This window comes from Mus pahari, chromosome 3 (assembly GCF_900095145.1).
Source record: "Mus pahari chromosome 3, PAHARI_EIJ_v1.1, whole genome shotgun sequence".
In the NCBI taxonomy this organism is placed as follows: Eukaryota; Metazoa; Chordata; class Mammalia; order Rodentia; family Muridae; genus Mus; species Mus pahari.
This window is the reverse complement of record NC_034592.1, coordinates 132,996,455-133,004,510: the sequence shown is the minus strand read 5'-3', so window position 1 is coordinate 133,004,510 and position 8,056 is coordinate 132,996,455. Positions and strand designations below refer to the sequence as shown.

The following is an 8,056-nucleotide window of genomic DNA, read 5'->3' as shown; positions in this document are numbered from 1 at the left end:
TCTGAAGGTCCGGAGTTCAAATCCCAGCAACCACATGGTAGCTCATAACCATCTGTAACAAGATCTGACGCCCTCTCCTGGAGTGTCTGAAGTCAGCTACAGTGTACTTACATATAATAAATAAATAAATCTTTTAAAAAAATGGATTGATTCACATTTAAAAAAAAAAAAAAAAAGTCTTGAAGAGACCAGAAATTCATGGTACATAATATAAAGGAAGAAATGTACAGGAAACCAATGGCCAACTTCAAATTAAATGGAGAGAACTTGACGCTGTCCCACTAAAATCAGTGACAAGACAAAGCTGCCCATTCTCTTCCTATCTATTCAATATACTACTTGAAGTTCTAGGTAGAACAATTAGACAAGAAGAAATGATCAAAGGGACACAAATTGGAAAGAGAGAAGTCAAGGTATCACTCTTTGTGGATGGTAAGATAATATACACAAGTGACACCCAAAATTCTACCAAGGAATTTCTACAGCTGATAAACAACTTCAGCAAAGTGGCTGGATATAAAATTAACTCAAACAAATGAGTAGCTTTCCTTTATAGAAATGATAAATGGACCGAGAAAGAAATTAAGGAAACAACACCCTTCACTATAGCCACAAATAATATAAAATATCCTGGTGAAACTCTAACTAAGCAAGGGAAAGATTCGTTATGACAAGAACCTCAAGTCCATGAAGAAATAAATCAAAGAAGACCTGAGAGGATGGAAAGATCTCCCAAGTCAAGGATTGGCAGAAATGACATAGTGAAAATGGTCATCTTACCAACCTTGGCTGTCGCCTTGCCTCCTAGCCTCCTCCACTTTGGCTGTACCCCAACTCCAAGACTTCCTGGGCCTCTCAGAGGCTCCCACCTACCACAGGCTCTCATCAGCAATGCTTGGCTCATCCCCTGCAGCCTGCTCCGTGGAAAGGTAGCAGCCAGCCAGCAAGCCCTTTTCTCCAGGCCTGCACCTCAGCCCCACATGTCGACAAAGGATAGGGAAGACGGATGTCAGAGGCAAAGCCAAAAAGTAGAAAACCTAGAGCAAGGACAACCTTCAGGAAGAGGAGGACTCCTAGAATTGAGTGTGCAGAAGCAGAAGCTGCCTGACTCACTATAACATAAAAAGTCTTTGTACAGGTCTGCCTCTGGACATCAAGCCCAGAGAGTTCTACTTGCTCTTCAGACCACTCAAGGGCTACGAAGATCAGTGAACAAAAGTATACTTCAGTTTCTTTTTGCATTTAAAAAAACTGAAGAGCTGAGCTTGTAGGGTTTGTTAGTTTCAACAATCACTCAAAAACAGAGGCCTCAAAGAACACTTTAGCTGAGATCCTGAAATTCTGCAAACACTCTTAGAGTTTGTTAAGGGAAACACAAAGATGGCCAAGGACAAACTCTTAGGGACTCTGTGATGGTTTGTAAATGCTTGGCGCAGGGTTCGGCACTATTGGGAGGTGTGACCTTGTTGGAGTAGGTATGGCCTTGTGGGTGTGTGCTTTAATACCCTTTTCCTAGCTGCCTAGGAGTCAGTATTCTGCCAGTAGCCTTCAGATGATGTAGAACTCTCAGCATCTCCTGAATCATGCCTGTTGGATGCTCCATGTTCCTGAGTTGATGATAATGGACTAAACCTCAGAACCTGTAAGCCAGCTCCAATTAAATGTTGTCCTTTATAAGACTTGCCTTGGTCATGGTGTCTGTTCACAGCAATAAAACCCTAACTAAGTCAGATTCTAAAGCCCAGTACTCCTCTGCCCAGCACTGTACTCAGTTCATTGACAGAGAGCCATATGAGCTCATTGTACCTGCACTTTACCCCAGTAGCCTTGAAATTTGGGCCTGGTACCCTCTGAATCAAGCAAAGTAAGTGTCTGACCTTCCTCCTGCTGCTTTCACCTATTCCATTTCACTGCATGCCCAGTGTTTCTTTCCAAGAGGCAAAGCCCAACACACCTCTCTTTTCTCCTCCTCTCTAGCAAATTAGATTTGTCTCTGGGAATGTTTGTCACATATCACCCTACTGCAAACCAGCAGAGGGAGCTCACATGTTGAATTTGTTAGTGACCACAATTATTTGCAAAAACTACTTCTGAATAATATTCAAGGGATTTCAATGAAAAATTTAATGAAAGCAAAAACAAAGCTAAGCAAACAAGAACAATAAAAGCTCCCAACCCCCCCCTCCAAAAAAAGCCCAGAGGTAGATCAATACAATATCAATACCAATATCAATACCAATACTAATACTAAGAGCTAATACTAATACTTACCAAGCTATTCCACAAAATAGAAATAGACAGAACACTGTAAAATTCATTCTGAGGCCACAATCACCCCCAATACCTAAATCACTCAAAGCCTCAAAAAAGACATTTCAGAATACTTTCTTTTCTGAACATTGATGCAAAAACACTCAATAAAATACTGGCAAATCAAAGAACACATAAAAAGCATCACCCACCATGACCATGTAGACTTCTACCAGAGATGCAGGGCTGGTTCAATATACAAGAATCCATCAATGTAATCCACACTATAACCCACCATATAAACAAACTGAGAGAAAATACTTAGATGATCATCTCATTGGATGTTGAAAAGACTTTGATAAAATCCAACACGTGCATGCCTTTAATCTCAGCACTCGGGAGGCAGAGGCAGGTGAATTTCTGAGTTCGAGGCCAGCCTGGTCTACAGAGTGAGTTCCAGGACAGCCAGGGCTACACAGAGAAATCCTGTCTCGAAAAACCAAAAAAAAAAAAAAGAAAGAAAGAAATCCAACACTCTGTAGCCACCTGCGGCCATACTAACTGGGTTCCTGAGTGGGAGGCAGGAACTGTATGGGAGAAAACGGCGAGAGAAATAATGGATGCTGAGACATGACTTTCTATTCAAGGATTCTTAAATTTTACTAAGAATCTCTGCTTATAAAGAGGGGGTAGGCCCATCCCTCACCAATCCATTCTTGGTGCCTGTCCTACAGGGGCGAGCCTGTAGGTGGATCTTCAGGATGCTGTCTCAGGAATATCTCAAGAGTTTCTCAGCAGGTAGTAGTGTCTTGGAGAAGAGCAGGCAGGTGTAGAACAATGGAGCCATCTAGGTCGGAAGGCCCCACTCCAGGTGGTCTCAGGCTCAGTGGCAGTAAGGTCAAAGTCAGCCTTTCCAGGCTGGGGGTAAGCAACAACACTCAAGCCTCAAACCAGGCGGTGTTGGCCCACACCTTTAATCCCAGCACTCGGGAGGCAGAGGCAGGTGGATTTCTGAGTTCCAGGCCAGCCTGGTCTACAAAGTGAGTTCCAGGGCAGCCGGAGCTGTACAGAGAAACCCTGTCTGGAAAAAACAAACAAACAACAACAACAACAAAAAAAAAACCAACGCTCCTTTATGATAAAAGTCTTAGAGGGATCATAGATACAAGGTGCATATCTAAAAATAATAAAAGCAATGTACGGTAATCCAACAGCCAATATCAAATAAATGGTGAGAAACTCAAAGCAATTCCATGAAAATCAGAGACAAGACAAACATGCCCATGCTGTCCCTATCTATTCAATATAGTACTTGAAATTCGAGCTACATTAAGAAGACAACTAAAGAGCTAAGATGAAAGGATGGACTATCCAGAGACTACCCCATCCGCGAATCCATCCCATCATCAGCCACCAAACCTAGATACTAATGCTCATGCCAGCAAGATTCTGCTGAAGGGACCCTGATATTGCGGCCTCTTGTGAGGCTATGACAGTGCCTGGCAAACACAGAAGTGAATGCTCACAGCCAGCTATTGGAGGGAACACAGGGTCCCCAATGGAGGAGCTAGAGAAAGTACCCAAGGATCTGAAGGGGGCTGCAACCCTGTAGGTGGAACAACAATATGAACTAACCAGTACCCCCTGAGCTGCATATGTAGCAGAAGATGACCTAATCGGCCATCACTGGGAAGAGAGGCCCCTTGGTCTTGCAAACTTTATATGACCCAGCATGGGGGAATGCCATGGCCAAGAAGTAGGAGTGGGTGGTGTCTTAGTCAGGGTTTCTGTTCCTGCACAAACATCATGACCAAGAAGCAGTTTGGCGAGGAAAAGGTTTACTCAGGTTACATTTCCATACTCCTGCTGATCACCAAAGGATGCAGGACTGGAACTCAAGCAGGTCAGAGAGCAGGAGCTGATGCAGAAGCCATGGAGGGATGTTCTTTACTGGCTTGCTTCCAGTGGCTTGCTCAGTCCACTCTCTTATAGAATCCAAGACTACCAGCCCAGAGATGGTCCCACCCACAAGGGGCCTCTCCACCTTGATCACTAGTTGAGGAAATGCCCCACAGCTGAATCTCATGGGGGCATTTCCCCAACTAAAGCTCCTTTCTCTGTGATAACTCCAGCTGTGTCAAGTTGACACAAAGCTAGCCAGTACAGGTGGGTAGGGGAGCAGGGGCTGGAGGAAGGTATAGGGAACTTTTGGGATAGCATTTGAAATGTAAATAAAGAAAATATCTAATAAAATAAAATAATAAGTTGAAAAAAATAGGAAAAAAATCGGTGTGGAAATGTCTTGTACAAGCTATGCCTTATGCAACCAATCTTCTTAAAAACAGTAGCTTGTACACTACTTCCAAGGAAGAAAATGGAAGGAAATCAGGACATCTATAAAGTCAGCAGAGACTATCATACAATGGGCAAAACGTAAGTGGCAGATAAATAAACAACGTTGGACAACAGAAGCATAGGATAACTCAAGAGCATTACTAACTAAGCCCACACTGGCATTCAGACTGATAACCAGAGTGCCATAGTCTGGGAAGAGTTGGTCTGTTCGTATCTAAAGCAACCCCTTCCCAAAGGCTCTGGTCTTAGACCATTAGCATATTCCTGGTTTTAGGGAAGGTATTCTGGATTTGCTTTATACCTCAGGCTCCCAGGGTAAACTGCCAAGGTCTACGTCTCAAGCTGTTCCTGGCACTGCCAAGGAGGTTTTTGGGATCGAGAGGAAGCTTCCTTCCTTCTTCTCCACACATGACGGCTTCAGGCAAAGCCTTGATTGGTCCGGCCAGACTGCAACAGAGCTGTCGTTTTTCTTTTCAAAGAGTTGTCACCCAGAATCCTTGTGCCCATGAGGCAGAACTAAGCTTCTATCAAGAAGGAAATTGGAACATCATGCCATACTAGGTCTTAATAACAGCTGTGACCCTGTAATGGCCCCTTGAGTATCATTTTAGAAGTCTATTCTTTAATATGGGGATAGGCCTAGTAGCTGGTTTTAAATAAGTGGTGTTTCCTTTGTCATGGTTTGGAGATAAATGTCTCGACAATTTTAATGAAGAAACATGTATATATCCTAGTGACCTAATCTCTAACATTCCTGGTTAACATACTCATTATCTTTGGGGTATTTTACATTCTGTGGCTTACTATTTCCTAAGCATTGGTAAATCCTTTATATTACCAACTCTACTCTTTGACATCATAGCTTAGCAGTGTAGTGCTATCCAACACATGAGAAGCCATTTACAATCATCATAAAATTAACTCAGAACGAATCTTACAACTAATTGTTACATTCAGAGTGCAGAACTTGTAGACGATACTGGAGATGACTTTGGCAACCTGCATATCTAGTATGCACCAAAAGCATGGTGACATTGACTACAAGGGTATTTGTACACACAGCTCCCTCTATCCAATAATTTTTGACTATGCAGCCCATTGAAGCAAGATATTCAGAAGCTGGTAACTGGGTCCAGAGAGATGTAGGCACTGCATGGGACCTCACAGGACACCCATTCTGGCCTCAGGTTTCCACTTAGCCTCAGAGAGGGCCTGCCTCACAGGCTCTCTTGGCTAACATAGGCTCCTTCCCATCATGGGATAGTAGCCTCTTGTTTACTAAGCCATGGCTTCCAAGCTCATCCATGATCCCCTCAGATCTCCTGCAGCTGCACTCACAGCAACACACAATCCCACCAGCACCAGCTCAGCTAACAGAGCCATGTCTGCATCCTGGCACTCTGAAGAACCTTGCACCACTTCTGACTGAGAGGGTTGTCTGAAGCCATGATTGGCTAGCGAGGCCAATCATGAAATGAGCACCTTCCTTGGGGTTACAGTGTGCTGAGTGGACCAAGCACAGTGATTGCTGGCCCTAGGTCCCACTCCAGACACATGTCCAAGACCTGCAGGAAAATGCTTTTCAACAGCACTTGTCCTGTCCTCCAGTGGCTGATCTTCTTGCACTCCACAAGTACTTCCTTATCTTCCTTCTGGACACAATGGAGCTAGCCCACACAGCCCGTTGTACAATGGGGAGTGGAGCAATTTCCCTGCCCCACATGTGGAAAGGTGTCCAGAATATTAACAATTAAAGAGATTTTAAGATACAACAAGTGATGTTTGTTCTGTGATTTCAAGCTCTGGTCAGGTAAATCTGAAGGTACTTTGTACCTGGTAATCACAGGGACTTCAGACAACTGTGAGACAATAGCAGGACCCAGGTGACAAACACAATGATGGGTCTTTCTCCCACCAGAAAGGTGCATGATGGCAGCGTCATTGCTTTAGGAGTTTTCTTTCTGAATTCAGGTCAATCTCTTGACAAATGAATATTTGTAAAAATGTGTATAGTCCATGATAGATTGAATACTAAAAAAAAAAAAAATGGAACAAAAAGAATGCCTTTATGACTATTATTGTTATAATAATAGTGGACAAATGAAAAAATAATACAGCTTTATTAGTCAAGATTATCTACATGAAGAGGACTGGTGCAATGAATATATCCATATATACTTAGAAAGCACATTTATTAGAATGTCTCACAGGGTGTGGTCCAGCTAGTTCAAGAATGGCTGTCTACCTATGAAAAGTTGAAAAATTTAGTAGTTGCTCAATACCTAAGACTGGGTGTCTCAACTGGTCTTCACTATATACCAGAATTCAAAAAAAGAAGGAGGAGGAGGAAGAGTAGGAGGAGAAGGAAAAGGAGGAGGAGGAAGAGGAGGAAGAAAGAGAGAAAGAGAAAGAAAAAAAGAAAAAGAGAAAGAAAAAGAAAAAGACCAGAAAATCCTACTTTCTAATATCAGTAAAGTACTGAACTATCTTACCAAATATAATGCAAGAATGCAGCGTGAAAGTTTCCTTCTTCAATATCTATTACATATGCAAGCAGTCACTAGAAGGGTTGGCCCAGATTGAAGACTTATATTATAATCTCAAAAGATGCAGACTAAAGAAGTACCTTCTCATTTCAAAAGCTTTATTTACAAAACATCCCACATAGATAAACCCATTTGTTTGGGGTATTTTAGATGATTCCAGATGTAGTCATTTTGATTACAAGAATAGCATTCACAGGAGCCAAGACAGAACAGCTGAGCAAGATTTCTTACCTACAGGAGGGAAGGAGAACCTGAAAGTCATTTTCAAAACAGTATTTTTTCTTCCACAAGAAGGCATGGGAATTTTACATAGGGAGTCTAAAAAAAAATTCATGTAGAATTCTGTCTATTCCTATCCATGCTCAATTAAGAAGTTCACTTCTGAACAGGTCACAATGTAAAGGCAGAGGCACTTTGGGGCATTATTTGCTTAAAGTTATGCAGAAACATGTGTACATTATAAAAACAATGTGCAGAACTTCCTCTGGAATGTTCATCTTGTACCAGAAGGTCTTGCCTGAAAGTAAAGTAAATGACACTGAAAGTAGATTGCTTGGGATCCAATGCTACCTGTTAATCATGATGTGTGATCTAACAGACAGATGTAATGTATCAGTGCCACAAATATTAAGAACATAAAATACACATATAGAAAAACATCAAGTAAAAGTTACCTACTGCAGACTTTGCTATTCTGTCCTCAGAACAAAGCTGCTTTTGCCTCTGTTCAGGCAGGCTCAGATGAAGCCCAAAAATTACTTCCATGCAGGACCATAAAAAGTTCATTTTAGGCCTGTCTGTCTGTCTCAGAACAGAGGCCTCTCTATAGAAACTTCCCTTCCTTCCTTCTTTCCTTCCTTCCTTCCTTCCTTCCTTCCTTCCTTCCTTCCTTCCTTCCTTCCTTC

General features: G+C 42.3%; 1 pseudogene; it reads left to right on the top strand.

The window, feature by feature from the left end:
• The first annotated feature begins 719 nt into the window (after positions 1–719).
• Positions 720–2,053, top strand: LOC110318031 (annotated as a pseudogene).
• Positions 2,054–8,056: the final 6,003 nt, after the last annotated feature.